At 43.2% G+C, this 22,031-nt stretch overlaps 1 long non-coding RNA gene across 2 annotated transcripts in view; it reads right to left on the bottom strand.

Annotated features, from left to right (window-relative positions):
- LOC143673453 (uncharacterized) overlaps positions 1-22,031 on the bottom strand; it is a 31,276-nt gene that overhangs the window by 5,694 nt on the left and 3,551 nt on the right. Inside the window, exon 4 of one of the 2 annotated variants that reach the window (XR_013170371.1) lies at positions 21,078-21,160. This is a non-coding gene — a long non-coding RNA (uncharacterized LOC143673453). Of the gene's footprint in view, positions 1-7,895; positions 21,161-22,031 lie in introns of those variants that run through there. The other variant, XR_013170370.1, reaches the window with a different exon arrangement.

The following is a 22,031-nucleotide window of genomic DNA, read 5'->3' as shown; positions in this document are numbered from 1 at the left end:
GCATTAATGTGATACCTTTGTTACAACTGAACAAATATTATAATTGCACTAACTATATTTCATAATTTACCTTAGGGCTCACTATTTATGTTGTATAGTTCTATGATTGTTGTTTTTCTAAATTTTTATTCTGGCAACATATATGCAACTTAGTATCTCCTATTTTAACCACATTCAAATATATAATTCAGAGGTGCTAATTACAGTTATAATGTTATGCCACCATTACCACCATTCATTATCAAAACATTTCCCAACTATATTTTAACAAGTTCCTCTTTCTCCTCCAAGGGAGTTTTGTCTCACATCTATAGTCCCATGAGACAAGGAGTTTCTCTGAATTTTACCTTCAGCCCTCTGCTTGGGCCATTTTCACCAAAATTTGTCCTATTCTTACATCCAGATCTCCCTTCTTAATTCAGCCATTTGGAATAACAACTTGCTTTTATTTTTGTTTTTGCCACTGCAGCCTCTCTGATTCCTCCCGGCTCTGCCTACCCCTCACCTCCACACCCAGCCCAAGGTCTCAAGGCATGGGCCACTGCCTGGCTCTACCACTCTGGAAACTTGTTACCCAAGAAACTGTATCAGGTGTGAATATTCAGGAATATTTAATATCTTCTTGAATATATTCATATTTCACACTGATACCAATCCTTGCAGTAAAGGGATATATAACTTCACTATCATAAGTTGTGCCTTCCCAAATCACCTGACACTCCTGTTTTGAGCAAACCTCTCTGTGCACTTACATGATTTACAAACATTCATCATATATCCCTTCATCTTTCTTCTTATCTGAATTTTAATTTTTACTTATCTATTCTCTTAAGGGAGACACTCCAGACTTCTAAACAGTAAAGCAGAAGCCATAAATTTTTATGTCAACAGAACTGATATTATACTTTTCAATTTACATTTTAATTTTTATTGTTCCTGTTTCACATTGCAGTAATGAGTACTGAAGGAAAAAAATGTAGGAAGTTATGTGGAGATAGATAGATTTGCAACAAAATTCTAGCTTGGACTCGTTTTGGCAAATATTTCATGAATGTCCTTAATCAGCCCCTTAACTTCCTTCAGCCTTAGTTTCTGCATCTATAAATAGAGCATAATTCCACCTACTTGTCAGTGCAGTTGTAAGGATTATAGACAATGCATACAAAATGCACAGGACAAAACATGAAATATAATTGCTACTATTATGATGAAACACAAAGTTTCCAAACTCAGCAGTGAATATGTCCAGTTGGTATTTCATGGTGTTTCCACTGACATCACATCACCCAAGCTCCCTGGGCCCTTCTTTGAAAAGGGCAGTCAGGCCACTCCTGGCCTAATGCTCATTTCTGGCTCAGGCCACACCCATACTCGCTCCAGACCCAACACCTATTATTCTGCTAAGATACTGGCTATGCCTGGCATGTTCCCCCATACAGCCTATAGCACCAATGCCACAGTTCCTTCATTCAGGATCGTTGCTTGTCACTCCACTGATTCTGGGTATAGAAGTGAATATTCCTACCTTACATGGGGTTCCTTTAACACTATATCCTACAAAACCATTGCTTGGAATCCAAAATGTTTCAGATTTCTGTATTACACATATACCAGGTTGTATACACAGGGACAATGACTAGATGTTTTGGATCAGGCAGTCCAGGGAAAACTTTTGAGACCAAGATTTTCATACCTCAGGTTCACTGAGGAGTGTGCTCAGGAACAATACCTACAGTGGTGTGCAGGAGCCAACTTGTATCAGCAGGTAAGAAGCCTGTATTCAACAGTATCAAGTTGGTAGTTTAAAATTGATCATGGTGGAGGTCTACATCTCAGAAATGGAAAAACGCAACAAATTTGGAGTTTTATTTCCCTGGAGATCCAGCTGTTAAACATTTACCAGCATATCACTCTCCAGCAGAGAAGAGGGAAAGTCAGAACTGGGCAGAGGAAGAAATTGAACTGCTCTGACTTGACCTTATTTACCATGGTAGCTTTACCCCATAGGCTAAGGAATCAGTGTGGATGTACTGCTAAATATTTAGTTCATTCATTCCAATTAGACATTCTGGGACTGGGTAATTACCACTGGTTCTTGGTCCCTCCTGAACACACTCCTAGGCAAACCTGGGCCAGAATTCTATTTATTACCTGGTCCTTCTACCCTGACTCTAACAAGGAGTTCACAATGACGTTGATTCTCCAAGTTTCAATATCAGGTGTGACTCCATGTCTAAGAGTCCTTGAAATATCTGAGCATTCCCCCTTTCTCAAGTGTAAGAGTTACCTAAGAAAATGGTTAAATACATGTTACAAAAATATTGTAAGCACAATTCGAGATTACTAGCACTCATACACCTATTTTGGGTCCAGAGATTTGTGGACATCTTTTCTGATGTACAATTAGATTAATGCCTACAAGGGACTGAGGGAAACATGATTAGGCAAACAGAGAAATTGAACTATAACATAATCGCAACAGAGGCCTCAGCCAATTTCACAGGGATCAAGTATAACCTTGACAAGGCAGCTCCCCTCCCGCTGAAGGCAATTTCCAAAGAAACTTGACCCAAGACATCTGGTGTTAGGAGTGGTCCTAGAAAGCAGACTGGTTGTATCATTAGCAGTCAATATTCAGAAGCTTGGGGAAATGCCTTTTACCTAAATTGGGGAAAGTAGGTCTGGGCAGCATACCACAACATCCATCACACTGAGTCAGGTTAAACGGCCTCTACATCATATACAGAACCATTATTCGGCCTCTACATCATATGCAGAACCATTATTCACTAACAATCTCAAGAATATGAATTCAGCTTAGTGTGCCAGCCTCCCTTCTTATCTCAGCCTAGAGTCTCTCTCAATTCCAAGGTTCTTCCCTGAAATTTTCCATCACTGCACCCCCACATACTTCAAAGGCTTCCTGATATGTTTATATATATAGGAACACTGATCAATGACACCTGGGTTTGTTTTCTTGCAAGCTCCTCAGCTACCATGCTGGTTTGAAAGGATGTATGCCCCCTAGAAAAGCCATGTTTTAATCAAAATCCCATTTCATAAAGGTAGAATAATCCCTATTCAATACTGTATGTTTGTAACTGTAATCAGATCATCTCCCTGAATGATGTGATTTAGTCAAGAGTGGTTGTTAAACTGGATTAGGTGACAACATGTCTCCACCCATGTGGGTGCGTCTTGATTGGTTTACTGGAGTCCTACAAAAGAGGAAATATTTTGGAGAATGGGAGTTTCAGAGAAAGCAGACAATGCTGCAGTACCACGAAGCAGAGGACCCACCAGCCAGTGATCTTTGGAGATGAAGAAGGAAAACGCCTCCTGGGGAGCTTCATGAAACCGGAAGCCAGGAGAGAAAGCTAGCAGATGATGCCGTGTTCACCATGTGCCCTTCCAGACAAGAGAGAAGCCCTGACTGTGTCTACCATGTGCCCTCCCATTTGAGAGAGAAACCCTGAACTTCATCAGCCTTCTTGAACCAAGGTATCTTTCCCTGGACGGATGTCTTACATTGGACATTTCTATAGACTTGTTTTAATTGGGACATTTTCTCAGCCTTAGAACTGTAAACTAGCAACTCATTAAATTCCCCCTTTTAAAAGCCATTCCATTTCTAGTATATTGAATTCCGGCAGCTAGCAAACTAGAACAGCTACCACGCAAAATTAGTTCATTCAGAAGTATACCAAAATCAAGGGAGATTTCCCAGCCACATTGGAACTCACAACCTCTGCTACTAAAGCTTTTCCAGGGATCTTGTTTCAATTATTATCAATGGACCTGAAATAGGTGCCTTGTAGCTAGTAATCTTGGGTTGTGCTGATATTTCTAACATAAATATTTGGCTTACAAAATAGACAGGATGCAGTCAGCAGGAAGAAAAAGAAGTAATTCTCTCACTAGGATAACTAGGCAATTAGGTGAAGACCTTGACATATGGATAATGTTTTTAGAAAGTTTCAGAGGCACAGTTTCATGGTAGTTGTGATTAGCATCAAACAAAGAATTAGATTAATTAACATATTCTCTGGGGAGAAGAAAGATTAGGGAGGATATTTCCAAGACAATGTGTGCTGGAAACTGATGAAATATTGAATGATTCCCAAAAAAATAGCTTTTCTGGAATTCATACTCAGGTCTGTATAACTGGTCATACTGAGAGAGGAGTGAGCTAATGGGTTTCAGAGTGATTTTCTATCCAAACAAGATTGGAGTAGTTCGCGCAATTAACAAGCTTTCTGGGATAATTCAAGATCATACAGAAAATTGTTATGCACAGTATGACCATGTGGGAATCCTTAAAAATCATCTCTGTAACTATCAAGTGAGGAAGCCATAATCACAATACTGGCACACACAGAGCTCCCGACCAGGAGGTTTCTGGGAATCTAATATTCTCAATAATTATATTCCTTCCAGAGATACTAAAAACTAGAAAAAGTGAATCTTTTATGAAGTGTCAAGATGTAGTGAACTAAGATGACACTATAATGATAACACGGTTGACATTCTATCCCTGAATTTATAAGAATAATAGAATGACTTACCCCCGCCAAGATAGTACACAGAAAAGGCAATGCTCAAGCAAACCTAACTTCTGAAATACCTGATGGAACACAGACAAGCTAGTTCTGTCCCAGGCCATTTATGAAACCTCAGAGCTAAGGCATTAATTTTGTTACATGAAATCCCTCCAACTGGAGATGATTGTATATATTTATGATGTAGCTTCCACAGATTTTATTATACTTGGACTACATTGAAGAGTTGTTGCTTACTAGAGACAACAGGAACCTGTGTGGCCATTTTTGCTCATTAACAATAGCTTTTAAATCAATTGGACAAGTATGGCTTGAAACGGCTTTAGACATAATGAAGTATCTTATTCATCCTAGTAGTCAGGACACACTTCCTATGCCTCTTCCTCTGATATTAATATTCTTAATTTTATAAGACAGAGCTTAATTTTCCCTTTGCACTTTGGGTCTAAGCATCAAAGGATGAAGAATGGATACTTCTTGGGCCACAATTACTATGTAGCACGCTCCCCAGCACCCCTCCTCCTTTTCCTCCAATCAGGTCTTGCTAGGAGAGATATAAACCCCCTGCACACAGGTGCTATGCACTACAGCACAAAGCCAGCCCTAGAAAGTTTTGTATTAAGGTGTAACAGGAATCGGGCTAGGAGATAAAATTCCATGGACATATTTCAGGAGACTTTGACCTAGAGAATATTAAAAGAGGTCTGTTATTATCTGAAGGGATGACAAGTAGATGAAACTTCCCTATTGAAAATTTGGAGAAAAATATTGTCATGCAGCCTTCACACGGTATCAGGTTCCTATATGAAGATATTATTTTCCGTTGTGAATAATTCAGTATTTCAGATCTAGTCTTCAAATCAAACAGAGTTGATAACAAACATATGATGGTGTTTTCTCCAAATATTTGAGATGACACGACTGATAGTGACACCTTTCAAGTTCTATTCAGTTACAATTTTCTCTCTATCTCATTTTGTCTTTTTTCCATGGCTCAGGCAGCAAGAAATATTTTGGGTTGCCAGTACTCTAGGGGTAAGTGCAGCCAATAAGCTACAGTAATCTCTTATGGAGACCCCAGGGCTCCTCTGGGGGTCAGGGGGTTGAGGATGGGACTCCATACTTAATTCAGCTGGTGTGCGGCTAAATTAAAAGACCTTGTGGAGCTATAACTCCTGCTACTCAATTCTGAATTGGGCCAGTGACCATGAAGATGGACCCAGGATTCATGAGGAGAGAAATTGTTCCTCCTTCTCTCCAAAGGGATATAATTCTCATGATGTCTGTTTTCTCTTCTTCAGGCCCTGTTCTATGTCCATTTACATCCTAATTAAGTTTAGATTCCTTGTCCCATTATGTAGGACACTCTCTGACCAATATATTCAAGTCTTTCTCCTAATTATTCTTCCATCACACCTACCTAATATACCTGAGCCCGAGATTAATCCAACTGTTGTTTTTGCTAGGATTCTGTCTAAAATCTTAAACATGCTGGAGACAAGCATGCAATTCACAGACAGAGCTCATGGTTTTACACTCTGATTGGCTCTCTCTGCAAGCTTGCAGCCCAATGACTATCTGGTAAGCATCCCCACTTGATGTCTTACAAGCCAACAAACTCATTCAGTCTAAAACATGTTTTATCTCCGCCAACCTGATCTCTACCCATTTATTCAAGCCAGAAGTCTTTGCACAATGTTAGTTCCTCTTTCTCCTCTTCTCCTCATGCATTTGCTTCATTCTTCTCCCTACATTAATCCATTCATTAATTTCCATCTCACTACCACAACCCTAGTTCAGGTCCCTCTCACCTCTTACTCAAACTGTTTTAAAGGCCACATAAGCATCATTATTTTTCAAATGTTGTGTTTCACCAATCTAATTTGTATCCTAAAAGCAAAATGCTCTTTCAAAAGACCACATTTAGTGGATGCAAGTGTTGCTCAGAGGTAGAATTCTCACCTGCCACACAGGAGACCTGGGTTCCATTCCCTGTCCATGCAATTCTCAAAAACAAACAAAACAAGCAGACCAAAAAAATTAAAAATAAACAAACAAAAATTCAACAACTGGTGTTGCAATAATGGAATATTCACATGGGAAAAGAATGAAATTTGACCCCCATCACAGAGCATACGAAAGAAAAAAAATCACATTTAATGGATTCCTATTGTTATAAAGTCCAACCCCTCCCCAGAGTTTAGGAAGCCCTACCTAGCCCTTCCTTTTTTATTCTCAGCTTCATCTTTTCCTATTGCCTCACTCCCTCACCCAGCTTTTCTGTTCCAGGCATACTCTTCCTCGGAATGAGACATTCTCCTAACCTTTGTTTCCAGGGCTTTGCACATTTTTTCTCTGTCTTGAAAAAGTGCATCATGTCACCATTTGCCATTTTCCTCTCCCATCTTCATCCCCCTATCTGATTGTTTAATCCTCCATATCCCTTCCTTCCGTTGGGAAGTCTTGTCAAAGCATACATTATACATACTCTCATATCACCATTACTCCATGCGCTCAAAATTCATTCTCTCATCACCCCACTACTGTCACCATCCAATTGAACAGGGCTCCTTCTTCCTGCCAAATATATACCAAATCATTCTGAATCAAAGGCCTCTCACATATCACATGAGGTATTCTTGTCCTTACATGTCTCTTATTATAACTGCCTGGAGTCTGACCAAGTTCATGCAGGCACACTATGACAGTGTCTCTTCTTCTATTACTGCTCCTTTGGCCTCCTGACTTGGTGTTTCCTAGTTAATGATGCCCAACCTGGCATCAGCCCAGGTGTGTGTAACCCAGAAGTCCAGAGAAATCAGCACACCGAGGGGAGAGATTGAGCCAAAAAATTATTTCCCCTCTTTGCCCTTCAGAGGATGATTCTAAGATGCAGTTTACTGAGCTGCTTAGAAGTATGATCCCACAAATCTAACCATCAGTTGCACTGATCAGTGACCCGGCTTGGTAAGACAACTCAAAGTGGACTTTCCTCTTTCATCACTCCAGCGATCCTGTTGCCCCTCATTCCTACTCCTCTGGATTAATTATTCTTCAAGAAAAAATTAAAACAGGCTCTGCTTTTTCAAGCTAAGCCACATTACATTTCTCTCCTCTCCACTACCAGTTCTCTAATATGAAGGCCTCATATCAGTGTGGCAGTTTAGCCCAGAGAGCTGAGGAACTGCATAAATAACAGCTACACTGACAGTGTTGGTAAAAAGGCAATAGATTTGGGGGCACAGGAAAAGTCTTGGAAAGCAGGCTGTTTGCTTAATGAACCTATAACTTTAGGAGAAACAGTGGGAAAATAGATCTTTAGTGGTGCGTGTTGATTGCTATGCTCACTTAGGAACACAAGAAAAAACTAGAAAAAAATTGGATGGTTTGCAAGGAGAAATTAAAAAAAAAAAAACACAGAGAAAGTGAGGTGAACTGTATGGAAGGCAAACTCTCTTGCTGCTTCCCAAACACTGTGGCTGGAGCTTTTCTGGTGTTCATTTCTGGAACGGGGCAGCCCTTGATGATTTAGGCTTTATGCAAGAAGTTCAGCACTAGCTCCTTATGTATTTGAAACCTGTGACCTAAATATTTCTCCTGCGTGTATCTAGATCACAGACCCCAGCTGTTAAGGTCTCAACATAGTTCCAATTGCCCTGTGAGGATACCATCAGCAGCCTCCAGTCACGGATCTGATGTTGCATGTTCATTTCATTTCTGTCTCATGGTGAATTCTCTCCTTTGATATTAAGTTTGGTTATGTTTCCAAATAGTCTCTAATTTCTCTCATCAAGTATTTGTGCGTGGAATTGTTTTCACCTTATTTGAGGTATTTCTTATGAAATAAAACATTTAATCTTCAATTGGGATTAAGCTACATATATAAAACATACGAATTACATAAAGAGAATAGATGTCTCTCACATCCAATATAGCATCACAGGTCTGCACTTAATTAACATTTCTTCTGCCCTCTCAATTTCTAATAAAGCTGTGAGGTTGAATTTATGTAAAAACATGAATATCTTTCATTAAATTTATCCCTGAGAGCTTTTTAAATTATATATTCCACCTTCTTACTGGTGATATTTAAATACTGATAATGCTTGAGTAAACTCTCCATTATTAGATATTGTGCTGGTTTGAAACTATTATATACTCCAAAAAAGCTGTATTTAATTTTGATCCGATCATGTGGGGCCAAAGAGTGGGAACCTTTGATTGGATTATTTCTGTTTCCTTTTGGTTAGATGGAGATGTGACTCCACCCATCCAAAGTGGGTCTTGATTAGTTTATTAGAGTCTTTAAACAGGGGAAACATTTTGGAGAAACCTCAGATGCAGACACTTGGAGAACAGAAGCCATGAGCCAACACGAGACCCAGATGTTTGGAGACACAGGGCCCAATAGAAATTGCTATGTGCCTTCCCATGAGATATTAAGCAAGCCAGAATCTGGAGAGAGCCAAGGAAAGCCAAGAGAGAAACTCCCACAGGAAACAGAGACTGAAAGCAACAGAGCCCAGGAACAAGGGACCAACAGATGCCAGCCAGGTGCCTTCCCAACTGGCAGAGGTTCCAGACAGCATCAGCCTTTCTTGAGTAAAGGTAATCTCTTGCTGGTGCCTTTCTCAGCCTTAAAACTGCAAACTTCTAATGCAATAAATTCCCCCTTTTATATTGCATTCCGGCAGCACTAACAAACCAATACAGATAGAAATATAGATCTTAACAGGAGGCTATTATCCTAGTCCAAGTAGAAAAAGTGTCTTTTGTAATAGAATGGTAATTGTATTAGTTAGGATTCTCTAGAGAAACAGAATCCACAGCAAACACTCGCAAATATAAAATTTATAAAAGTGTCTCACGTGACCGTGGGAACGCAGAGTCTAAAATCCACAGGGCAGGCTGTGAAGCCGACGACTCCAATGGAGGGTCTGGACAAACTCCACAGGAGAGGCTTGCCAGCCGAAGCAAGAATAGAATCTGTCTCTTCTGAATCCTCCTTAAAAGGCTTCCCATGATTAGATTAAGCACCACTCATTACAAAAGACACTTCCCTTTGGCTGATTACAAATGGAACCAGCTGTGGATGCAGCTGACGTGATCATGATGTAATTCTATGAAATGTCCTCATTGCAACAGACAGGCCAGCACTTGCCCAACCAGACAAACAGGTACCACAACTTGGCCAAGTTCACACATGAACCTGACCATGACAGTCCACCCTTTGTCAACTTGGCAGCTATACATATCACCTTAAACCATACCCAATTTCCAAATAAAAACAATAAAACACACATTTTTTCTTTTACCTAACAATACTCAACTGTCCTGCATATAACTGGAAACACATTAAATCTCTCCAGAATAGAGTGCAAATCCTTGGGCAACATTCATTCTTAAACTTGGTATCTTACAACTTAAATAGTATAACGTGAACAAAACAGCATTATAGTCATCGTTTCTGCAACTGATCATGTGGTCAAAGTTCATATTTATCACTATCTTCTTCTACAACCCATTCCATGTTCCCTTTACCCTCAGCAAGTACTTCAGCTGACTGTGGTTCTTTGCCTGGTGGGGTGACCCAAACCTTCATTCCTGAAGTTTCAGAACCATTGGTGTGGAGGGCCAGGAGCAATCAGTCAGGACCAAGCAGGGAACGTCCCCACAACATTGGGGCGAATGTCCCCCAGAGTTAAACAATAACCAATGCTATGAAACTGAGAGAACAGGATGTGTTTTGGCAACAGCTAACGGCATTTTTCTGCTTCTATGATATGATTGCTTGCTAGCAACTGCAAAACCACAACATGATTTTAGCCTTTATAAGCACACCTTGAAAACCTCTGGGGGCTACTCTCTGAATCTTCCTTCTCAGAAGTTTCTGAGGCAGTCACTGGTCAGCTAATAAAGACTCCAAATTGGCTTGCAGTTTTGAATTATATGGTCTCTCTTTCGGTGCACCCCACAACATTTGGAGGCCCCAGCAAGATCATCCCTAATAGGACATCTGGTGACCACAGGTTCTGGGGATGGCCCCGGAACCAAGGTCCGGCCTAGGGGAAGGCCTCAGACGGACGTTCCTCTGCCCCAGGCAAGGACCAGGGACTGGGCCAATTCTACAGGACCCTCTGAAATTATACAAAACCTGGTGAGTCATCTGTTTATGGAAACCTCACTGGTGAGTACAGGTCTGTTATTGGATCCAGTGAGGACTTCTGGAAGGCTGGACGCAGCATTACTCCAAGGTCCAGTCTCAGAGCAAGATGTTGCCCAGGATTCTGGTTAGGAATCAATTAGGGATAACACTTTGTTTGTCTTGGTTCATTTTATCCCTCCTCTCAATTGTTGGTCTTGTCACACTCTGTGTTGTTCTTGTCATAATTGCCATGGGCCAGTCAAGTTCATTTGTCTGTAATCCCCTTCAATGTTTTTTGAAACAGCGGAAGGCCGGAGACTACGGAGCCCCTGTCAACGCCTTCAACTTGGAAAAATTCTGTTCACAGGAGTGGCCAACTTTTGGTTCTGGGTGGCCTCCTGAGGGAACCACGGACTTATTTATAGCTTATAAAGTCCAAAGGACGGTTTTTGGTGATCCAGGCCACCCTGACCAAATCCCCAGTATACTAATTCGGATTGAAATTTTAACAGAAAAACCCAAGTAGCTATGGTCTTGCCTGGAGTCCCAAAAAGAAAGACGCCCCAGAGCCAAAACGGCCCTCTTAATAAAAACCTCTCAAAAAGTAAGGACTAAGGGGATCCCAGTATTGACAGGACCATCGGAGGATCCACTCTTGATGGACCCTCCCCCATACCCAACAGCCCCTCTGCCCCCTCTAAAACCAGAGGGGAGAAACGGCCAAAAGGCAGCAACCAGCCCCTCTAATAGCCGGAGGTGACCTTCAGTCCCCCAGATACCAGAAGTGGCTCTGCTTACCACCCTTCTTCTGGTTCACAATCACCAGATTCTTCTGAGGCCCCAATTTTACCCTTGAGGCAGTTTGGCCCTGCCCCAGGGGATGACCGCCCACCTTTCATGGTCTATGTCCTCTTTACCTCTAGCGTTCTATATAATTGGGAAAACCAGAAGCCCTCTTTCTCTGAAAAGCCCTAAGGGCTCATCTCCCTCTTGGAGACTGTCTTTTTTACCCACCAGCCCACCTGGGATGACTGCCAACAGCTCCTCCAGGTCCTCTTTACCTCCAAGGAACGAGACAGAGTTAGGAGAGAGGCGAGGAAGTTAATTCTTGGACCTGATGGACAACCTACTACTGAATCAACCGGATTAGAGGCTGTGTTCCCCTCCACCTGTCCCGGATGGGACCCCGACACTGATAAAGGTAAGGAGACTCTCAATTGGTATCGCCAGACTCTGCTCCAGGAAATATGAGTGGCAGCCAAGAAGCCTACCAACTTACCTCAGGTAAGCAAAACCGTACAGAAGCCAGACGAATCTCCAGCCATGTTCCTTGAGCGCCTCCTGGAGGCATACAGCTTGTACACCCCTATTGATCCAGAGACACCCGAAAATAGGCGAGCCGTAAATACAGCATTTGTCACCCAGTCAGCCCCAGGTATAAGAAAAAAGTTACAGAAATTAGAAGGATTTGAGGGTAAAGTGCCGTCCAAACTGGTAGAGATTGCCCAAAAGACTTTTAATAACAGAGATGACCCCAGAACCACATAGTCCAAAAAATAGCCAAAATTTTAGTATTTGGAATGGTTGAACAGGAAAAACAAAAATGTAGATGGGAAACCATTGAAAAGAAGAATGGGATACCAAGGAAAAAGATTGGGCCTAGGTGCAAACCAATGCGCCCACTGCAAAGAGAACGGACAATGGAAAAATGAATGCCCTGAAAGAGGACTTAAAGGACTGAAACCATCCCCCGTTCTAGCTGAAGGGGTGAGTTGACGGGGACAGGGCTCCATTCCGTTGAGCCCCTAGGAGCCCAAGATCACCTCAGAAATTGGGGGCAAGCCTATAAAATTTCTTGTGGATACTAAGGCGACCTTCTCTGTCCTCCAGCAGGCAGAAGGGCCCATATCTAAGGAAAAAATCCCCATACAGGGAGCAACAGGAAAGACAAAGTCTTACCCATGGACTAAGACTAGGATCACTAACCTTGGGGAAGGAACTGTCACCCACTCGTTTGTTGTAATGCCAGAGTGTCCATACCCCTTTGGGGAAGAACTTCTCCAGAAATTAAAAGCCACCATCTCTTTCAAAAACGATTCAGCCAAGCTCTCCTTCAATACAAACCCCTCAGCAATCCTCCTCACTTTCCCCTTACTGGAAGAGTATTTACTTACCACGGAAGTGGCGCTGCCGGCCCCAGGCCCATATTTGTGGGAATTTAAGGAAAAAATACCAGGCGTATGGGCAGAAACTAACCTACCAGGATTAGCTGCCCACCAGCCCCCCATTGTTGTCCATCTGACTAGCACCACCACCCCAATCAAAGTCCAACAGTACCCAATAAGCTTAAAGGCTAAAAAAGGTACTGCAGTCCATATCAAAAGACTCCTGGAGGCAGGTATTCTAGTCCCCTGCTATTCGGCCTGGAACACCCCCCTAATCCCAGTCCAAACACCCAGTACCAATGATTTCCAGCCAGTGCAAGATCTCTGAGAGGTAAACAAAAGAATTGAAACCATTCACCCTACTGTGCCTAATTCATATACGCTCTTGAGCCTGTTACCTCCCAGACAGAAGGTCTTCACTGTTCTGGACTTACAGGATGCCTTCTTTTCGCTTCCCCTGGCCACAGTAAGTCAATCCATCTTTGCTTATGAATGGACTGACCCAGAGAGGGTGTTCTCTGGACAACTAAAACCTGTTGCTGCAGGGTTTCAAAAATTCTCCCACCCTGTTCGATGAGGTCTTAAGCCAGGATCTGGCTCATTTTAAGCAAGAGCATCCAGAGATAACCCTCCTACAATATGTGGATGACCTCTTACTGGCAGCTAATAATCTGTCAAACTGCAAAAAGGCAACCGAAAACTTGTTACAGGAACTAGCCCAGTTGGGCTATTGGGTCTCAGTCAAAAAGGCCCAACTCTGCACCAGTTCAGCAACATACTTAGGGTATGAATTAGAAGGGGAGAAAGAGCTCTGTCTTCTAATAGGATTGAAGCTATCCTAAGAATACCCAAACCAAAAACGAAAAGGCAGGTATGGGAGTTCTTAGGAGCAGCTGGATATTGCAGCTCTGGATTCCCAGGTTTGCAGAGATAGCAAAACCCCTGTACACTAGCACAGGAGGAAAGGACGAAGCTCTAACCTGGACCAAGGCTGAGCAAAAAGCCTTTAAAACGCTCAAACAGGTGCTTGTGAGTGCCCTTGCCTTAACGTTGCCTGACCTGTCCAAACCTTTTCAACCACACATCGCTGAAACCCGAGGAATAGCAAAAGGAGTCCTCACCCAAATGCTAGGACCATGAAAAAGGCCACTTGCCTACCTGTCTAAAAGACTAGATGATGCGGTGGTCAGTGGCCAAGCTGCCTCTGAGCCATTGCCGCCACTGCCATTTTAATAAAAGAAGCATCCAAATTAACTCTGGGACAAGACCTACATGTGGGGAGAGGTGGGACTCCGCCGAGTCCGGTCCCGCTAGGCTAGTGAGGGTGCACTCTTCCTGCCGAGGGGGTTCAGGGAGTAGAACCGCCAGGCACAGAGGGGGCTCGAGCCGAGGGTCTGGGTCGGAGGCGCGCGCGCAGGGGACCACTGCGGGTCTGAAGGACTGGAGGCCGAGTTAATTAAGGCATGAAGCAAGGTAGCTTTATTGTTGGTAGACGCTTATGCCAGGGCCGCCAGTAGCTAAAGACCTCGAGGCTCGGTGAGCCCCGGACTATATACAGTTTGAGGAGAGGTGGAGTTAGGGCGTGGACTCCAGGGGAGGGTAGCCAATCACACAGGGAGGACGGATGGGTGACTGTGACGTCTGTAGGCACCATAGAGATGTTGTTTTTGAGTGTGCTTGTAGCAGCGGATGTTGGGCAGGTGGAGGGATAAGGAGAAGGCCAATAGGGTTAGAGAGACAAGGCTGCATCATCACTAGTCGCCGGTGAGGCTAGTAATTCAGAGGTCTAGAAGAACCAGACGTGCCAAAATGACAAGGGAGGGAATGAAAGAGTCTAAGCCATCAGGCCAAGAATAAAATTATGCCACACCTACACATAGTAGCCCCACATTCAGTAGAAACATTACTAAGAAGCCCACCTGAGAGAAGGTTCTCAAATGCCCAGATAACCCAGTATCAGGTATTGCTACTGGATCCCTAAGAATCTGCTTCCTAAAAATGGCGGCTCTTAACCCCGCCACCTTGCTTCCAGATGATGACCCGTCCAAGCCCATCCATGACCATTGTGAGATCTTGGAATGTCTCAGAAACCTGAGGGCTGATCTCACCAACAACCCCTGGCCAAATCCTGATGAACAATTATATACAGACAGGAGCAGTTACATCTCAGAGGGAATCAGGTATACGGGGACAGCGGCTGTAACAGTGGACAGGGTCATCTGGGTTCAGGCCCTAGGACATGGGACTTCAGCCCAGAAGGCCGAACTAATACCTCTGACCTAGGCTCTAAGGTGGGGAAAAGGGAAGGTTGTCAACATCTACATTGACAGCAGATATGCCTTCGCAACTGTGCACGTCCATGGGGCACTATATCAGGAGCGGGAACTTTTGACATCGGGAGGAAAGGAAATAAAAAATATACCAAAAACACTCTCCTTGCTAGAGGCTATCTGGTTGCCAAAAAGGGCAGTCACTATACACTGCAAAGGACATCAGATTGCTGAAACTCAAATGGCCAGAGGAAATGCCCTGGCTGATAAAACGGCAAAAGAGGTTGCCCAAAAAACAGTGGGGATGCTGCAGATACTTCCTGTTTTACTGGGGCGAGTGCTGCCAAGCCCTCCAAAATATACCGGGGAAGAGATTAGACTGGGTGAAACTCTGAGCACTAAAACAGATCTGGATGGTTGGAAAATTCTCCCAGACGGGGGAATCCTAGTGCCGGAACACCTGGGGAAAACTTTGGTTACCCAGGTTTACCAAAGTACACACCTGGGCAGTATGAAACTAACTGAATCCTTACAGAGAGATTATTACATTCCTCGACTGCAACAACAAGCCTGGCAGGTATCATCCAGATGCCACATCTGCACCCAGGTAAACTCCAGCCGAGGGAAAGAAATGCCCCAAGGAATTAGGCTGAAGGGACAAACCCCAAAGGAACAGTGGGAAATAGACTTCAGGGAAATATTAACCTGGTCCATATGGATACAAACACCTATTAGTCTTCATCGACACCTTCTCCGGATGGACTGAGGCATTTCCTACCAGAACCAAGACAGCACAAATAATAATAAAGAAACTAGTTTCTCAAATTGTCCCCCAATTTGGCCTCCCAACTGCAATGGGGTCCGACAATGGGCCGGCATTCACTGCCCAAATTACACAATTATTAGCAAAAATACTAAATATCAAATGAAAATTACATTGAATTTATAGGCCACAGAGCTCAGGGCAAGTTAAAAGAATGAATAAAACAATAAAGGAAACTTTAAATAAACTAAAGCTCAAGACTGGCGAAAACTGGGTGAGTCTCCTTCCATTTGCCCTCCTAAAAACTAAATGTACTCCCTATGTTAAGGGAATTACCCCATATGAAATCATGTTTGGGCAACCACCCCCACTAATCCCTAAATTAGGAGAAGAAAAAACAGCTAAATTAAATAACCATTCTCTTCTAAAATCATTACAAGCCCTGCAATCTGCCACCCAGCAAACACAGGAACTGGTGAAGGCAGCCCATCTGGGACCAACAAATCCTGCTCCTAAAAAAAAAAGATCTATTTCAGGTGCAGCCCGGAGACCTAGTCTGGATAAAGAAGCCTCAGCCAGCCACCTTGGAGGCCCGGTGGATGGGACCCCTGACAGTGATATGAAAACTTATTTTCCTGGTCCCCATGGCTGACAACGCTCTTCTTCGCCATAGCAGGGCCCCTAATTCTCATATTATTAAGCTTAATGTTCAGACCCTGTATAAAAAATATTCAACTGTCTAACCTCATACGTGCAAAGAAACATACAACTGTTAAATTATTAGTCCTTGGAACCCAATATCAGCAAATTTATAATCAAAGTAAAGAAACAATGATTCGATTCTCTCATAAAACCAGTGGGGAATGTGGAGGGCCAGGAGCAATCAATAAGGCCCAAGCAGGAGCAATCAATCAGGCCCAAGCAGGGAAAGTCCCCACAACATTGGGGTAGAATGTTCCCAAGTTAAACAATAACCAGTATTAGGAAACTGAGAGAACGGGATGTGTTTTGGCATCAGCTAATGGCATTTTTCTGCTTCTATGATATGCTTGCTTGCTAGCAACTGCAAAACCACAACATGATTTTAGCCTTTATAAGCACACCTTGAAAACCTCTGGGGGCTACTCTGAATCTTCCTTCTTGGAAGTTTCTGAGGCAGTCACCAGCCGGCTAATAAAGACTCCAAATTGGCTTGCAGTTTTGAATTATGTGGTCTCTCTTTCAGTGTGCCCCACAACATTGGTAGTCCTGCCTGGACTGGGTTGTTGCTGTTTTCCATTGATTTTAATCACAGGGCATGGTAGTACTAAAAGACGCTCTAGGGGATCTCCTATATTCCAAGAAAACTCTGCTTTACCTCCATTATGTAGTTGCAGTCCTACTTCCTCCTGACAGTCAGGGTCAATCACCCCAGACAGTAATGTAATCCCCTTCCTGGCTTGTTGATCTAGTGGCATAAGTAGCCCAAAGTGACCAGGTGGCAGTCTTAACTTCCAGTTCAGTGGAATCATTGTTGTTTCTCCTGGAGGAAGCACTGTGTTTTGGAACTAAAACCTGTAGACCAGCAGAGCTCAAGGTCGCAGGGACAGGAAGAAAAAATTTTCCTAGTGGATCACTAGGGGTAATAGTGAGTGGTACCACTCCCATTTCCACCCCTTGGTTCCTGGACCCATGGATCTTGGCTATGGGAGAAACAGCACCATATAGCAGATGCTGACTCAGAGCACATGCAGCTTCCTGCAGAACATTACTCCAGCCTTTCAAGATATTGCCACCTAGTTGGCACCATAATCGAGCTTTCAAAAGCCCATTCCACCGTTCTATCAATCCAGTTGCTTCTAGATGATGGGGAACACAGTAAAACCAGAGAATTCCATGAGCATGTGCCCATTCCCGCACTTCATTTGCTGTGAAGTGTTTTCCTTCATCAGAAGCAATGCTATGTGGAATACCAGAACGATGGATAAGGCATTCTGTAAGCCCATGGATGGTAGTTTTGGCAGAAGCATTGCGTGCAGGGAAAGCAAACCCATATCCAGAGTATGTGTCTATTCCAGTTAGAACAAATCACTGCCCCTTCCATGCAGGGAGTGGTCCAATGTAATCAACCTGCCACCATCTAGCTAGCTGGTTACCTCGAGGAATGGTGCCACATCAGGGGCTAAGTGTGGGTCTCTGCTGCTGGCAGATTAGGCACTCAGCAGTGGCTGTAGCCAAGTCAGCCTTGGTGAGTGGAAGTCCATGTTGCTGAGCCCATGCATAACCTCCATCCCTACCACCATGACCACTTTGTTCATGAGCCCATTGGGCAATGACAGGAGGTGCTAGGGAAAGAGGCTGACTGGTATCCACAGAACGGGTCATCTTATCCACTTGATTATTAAAACCTTCTTCTGCTGAAGTCACCCTCTAGTGTGCATTCACATGGGACACAAATATGTTTATGTTTTTAGCCCACTCAGAAAGGTCTATCCACAAACTTCTTCCCCAGACCTCTTTGTCACCAATTTTCCAATTATGGTCTTTCCAAGTCCCTGACCATCCAGCACCTCTGGTCAGTTTTCCGTCCAAGCAAAATGAACAACCAGGTGTACTGCTCGAAGTTCTGCTCACTGAGAGGATTTCCCCTCACCACTGTACTTCAAGGACACCCCAGAAAGGGGTTGAAATGATGTAGCTGTCCACTTTCTGGTGGTACCTGCATATCATGCTGAACCATTTGTAAACCAGGCCCAAGTTTTCTCTGCCTCAGTCAATTCACTGTAAGGATTTCCCCAAGAGGCCATAGCTCTGGTCTGGGAAAGAGAAGGTAATGTGGCAGGAGTGGAGACCACGGGCATTTGGGCCACTTCTTCATGTAACTTACTTGTGCCTTCAGGACCTGCTCTGGTTCTGTCTCATATATACCATTTCCATTTTACAACAGAGTGCTGCTGTGCATGCCCAACTTTATGGCTTGGTGGGTCAGACAACACCCAGCTCATGAAAGGCAACTCAGGTCTCATGGTAACTTGGTGGCCCATGGGTAAGCATTCAGTCTCTATTAAGGCCCAGTAGCAGGCCAAAAGCTATTTCTCAAAAGGAGAGTAGTTATCTGCAACATATGGTAAGGCTTTGTTCCAAAATCCTAAGGGTTTGCATTGTGATTCTCCTATAGGGGCCTGTCAAAGGCTCCAGACAGCATCTCTGTTTGTCACTGACACTTCCAGCACCATCGGATCTGCTGGATCATATGGCCCAAGTGGCAGAGCAGCTTGTACAGAAACCTAGACCTGCCGCAGAGCCTCCTCTTGTTCAGGACCCCACTCAAAATTAGCCATTTTTCTGGTCACTTGATAAATGGGCCAGAGTAGCACACCCAAATGAGGAGTATGTTGTCACCAAAATCCAAAAAGACCAACTACACATTGTGCCTATTTTTTGGTGGTAGAAGGAGCCATATGCAGCAACTTATCCTTCACCTTAGAAGGGATATCTCGACATGCCCCACACCACTGGACACCTAGAAATTTTACTGAGGTGGAAGGCCCTTGTATTTTTGTTGGATTTATCTCCCATCCTCTGACACACAAATGCCTTACCAGTAAATCTAGAGTAGTTTCTACTTCTTGCTCACTAGGTCCAATCAACATGATATCATCAACATAATGGACCAGTGTGATGTCTTGTGGGAGGGAGAAACGATCAAGGTCTCTGCGAACAAGATTATGACATAGGGCTGGAGAGTTGATATACCCCTGAGGTAGGACAGTGAAAGTATATTGCTGACCTTACCAGCTGAAAGCAAACTGTTTCTGGTGGTCCTTCTAATAGGTATTGAGAAAAAAGCATTTGCCAGATCAATAGCTGCATACCAGGTACCAGGGGATGTATTGATTTGCTCAAGCAATGATACTGCATCTAGAACAGCAGCTGCAATTGGAGTTACCACCTGGTTGAGCTTACGATAATCCACTGCCATCCTCCAAGACCCATCTGTTTTCTGCACAGACCAAACAGGAGAGTTGAAAGGGGATGTCCTCAAGGCAAACTATTACAGAGTCATCTAGAGAAGACTCATCATGATCTAGGATTTCAACCTCACCCCCGACATCATTATCAATCCATATGTCACCATCCCATTTTTCAGGGTCTCACTCCTTTCCAATCAATGCCCTCACTTTAATGGCAGACACCACACAAGATTGAGATTTCAGTTTATGTTGTAAAGTTGCTACTCTAACAATAATATTGAGTCTGATTTTCAGAGATCTCAAGTCTACAGTTACAGAAAATAAGATTTTCCTTCAAGATACTCATAGAAACATCTACATCTGTCAGACAGTGCTTAAGCTTCTCGTTTGAAGCCTTAAGCCCATCCCTTTCACTCCTTAATGTAGCCAGTGTATCTAATAACAACTAATCAACATCTCTACACCTCTTATTTCTACAAAACTCTATAAAGGTGTCAAAAGCATTATCCCCCAGAGCCTGGCTTCATACAAGCAAAGCATTAGGAGAATCAAATGGTGATATTTTGACTATCTCTTCTGCTAACTCACTCCATGGATTGGGAGTGTCATTCTGATTACAGGAATCAGAGTCCTTAGTGTCTCTGAGTTCAGTCAGAATAGAAAACCATTCATAAAAACCCATTTTTAAGATTCTGTTTCTTAAGAACCACTCCTGGTACCAAGATGTATTAGTTAGGGTTCTCTAGAGAAACAGAATCAACAGGGAACACTTAAAATATAAAATTCATAAGTGTCTCATGTGACCATGGGAATGCAGAGTCTAAAATCCACAGGGCAGGCTGTGAAACTGACGACTCTGATGGAGGATCTGGACAAACTCCACAGGAGAGGCTTGCCAGTCAAAGTAAGAATAGAATGTCTCTTCTGAATCCTCCTTAAAAGGCTTCCTGTGATTAGATTAAACACCACTCATTACAGAAGACACTCCCCTTTGGCTGATTAAAACAGAATCAGCTGTGGATATGGCTGACGTGATCATGATCTAATTCTATGAAATGTCCTCATTGCAACAAACAGGCCAGCACTTGCCCAACCAGACAAACAGGTACCACAACTTGGCAAGTTGGCACATGAATCTGACCATAACAGTAATAACTAAAATGAAGAAAAGCTCATATTTAAGAGAGATTTTTGAATTATGATCTACAGGACTTGATAGTACCAATGTGACTGGTGGAGAAGATGGAGGTGTCAAGGATGACTTCCATGTTTCTGCCTCCAACGTTGGGTGGATGGAGGATGCCACTGAAAGAGAGTGAAAAGACTGATGAGAGAGCAGATATAAAGCCAAGACTGGAAAAATTACATTTAGTTCCGTAATAAACGTATATTTGAAATTCTTCTTATAGGGTATTTCAATGTCCCATTGAAGGGGGTCCTTGTAGCAAGGCGTGTCTCTATGGAAAGAGATAAGTCCTAATTGCAAAGTAACTAGAGGATGAAGTTGATGGAGTAACAAAAGGCCCAGGACCTAGACAGGATGTCAGAATCTCCTCCCCAAGAAAGTGTTGTGATAAAGTCAGGAGGTCAGGAAAAGCTTCTGAACCATTGGTGGAGAAAAACCACCATCAGCTTATTTTTACGCAGCTGGAGGACAGATATGGAGATGACATTTAGACCATACCATTTCTCTATCTGACCAATCACAATGTACAGCCTTCAGTAATGAAAAACAAAATGTATCTTCCTTTGTTCAAAACTTGCAGAGCAGGAGCCTTCATGGAAATGAAATGTCCAGTTGCTTAAAATATTCTAAATGTATTTGGCAGTGGAGAAACATTTCCTTTTCAGTAGCACTCCAGCATCTTCATGCTGCAGTCATCAGCACAGTCATTAGCATATTAATGTAGCTGTGGGCACTTGATGTGCAAACGAGATAGAGTGCATTTTTGAAGGTTTTTGCTGGATGGTGGCTGTGACAGTGTTGAAAGATAGCCTGAGGCACTTCTTGTCCAATGTTGTGCAGGTCCCTAATGAGAGAGGAACAATTTCACCGCCAGACAAATATGTGTAAGAGACTAATCAATCAGTTATGGCTGTTACCAGAGCAAATAAGCCACCTAAGTGACAGCATGACCGAAGAGTAGGCTAAATTCTCCTCCACCTTTGTCTGCAA

Source organism: Tamandua tetradactyla, chromosome 2 (genome assembly GCF_023851605.1).
Source record: "Tamandua tetradactyla isolate mTamTet1 chromosome 2, mTamTet1.pri, whole genome shotgun sequence".
In the NCBI taxonomy this organism is placed as follows: Eukaryota; Metazoa; Chordata; class Mammalia; order Pilosa; family Myrmecophagidae; genus Tamandua; species Tamandua tetradactyla.
The sequence above is the reverse complement of the archived record's forward strand: the minus strand, read 5'-3'. Positions and strand labels throughout refer to the sequence as shown.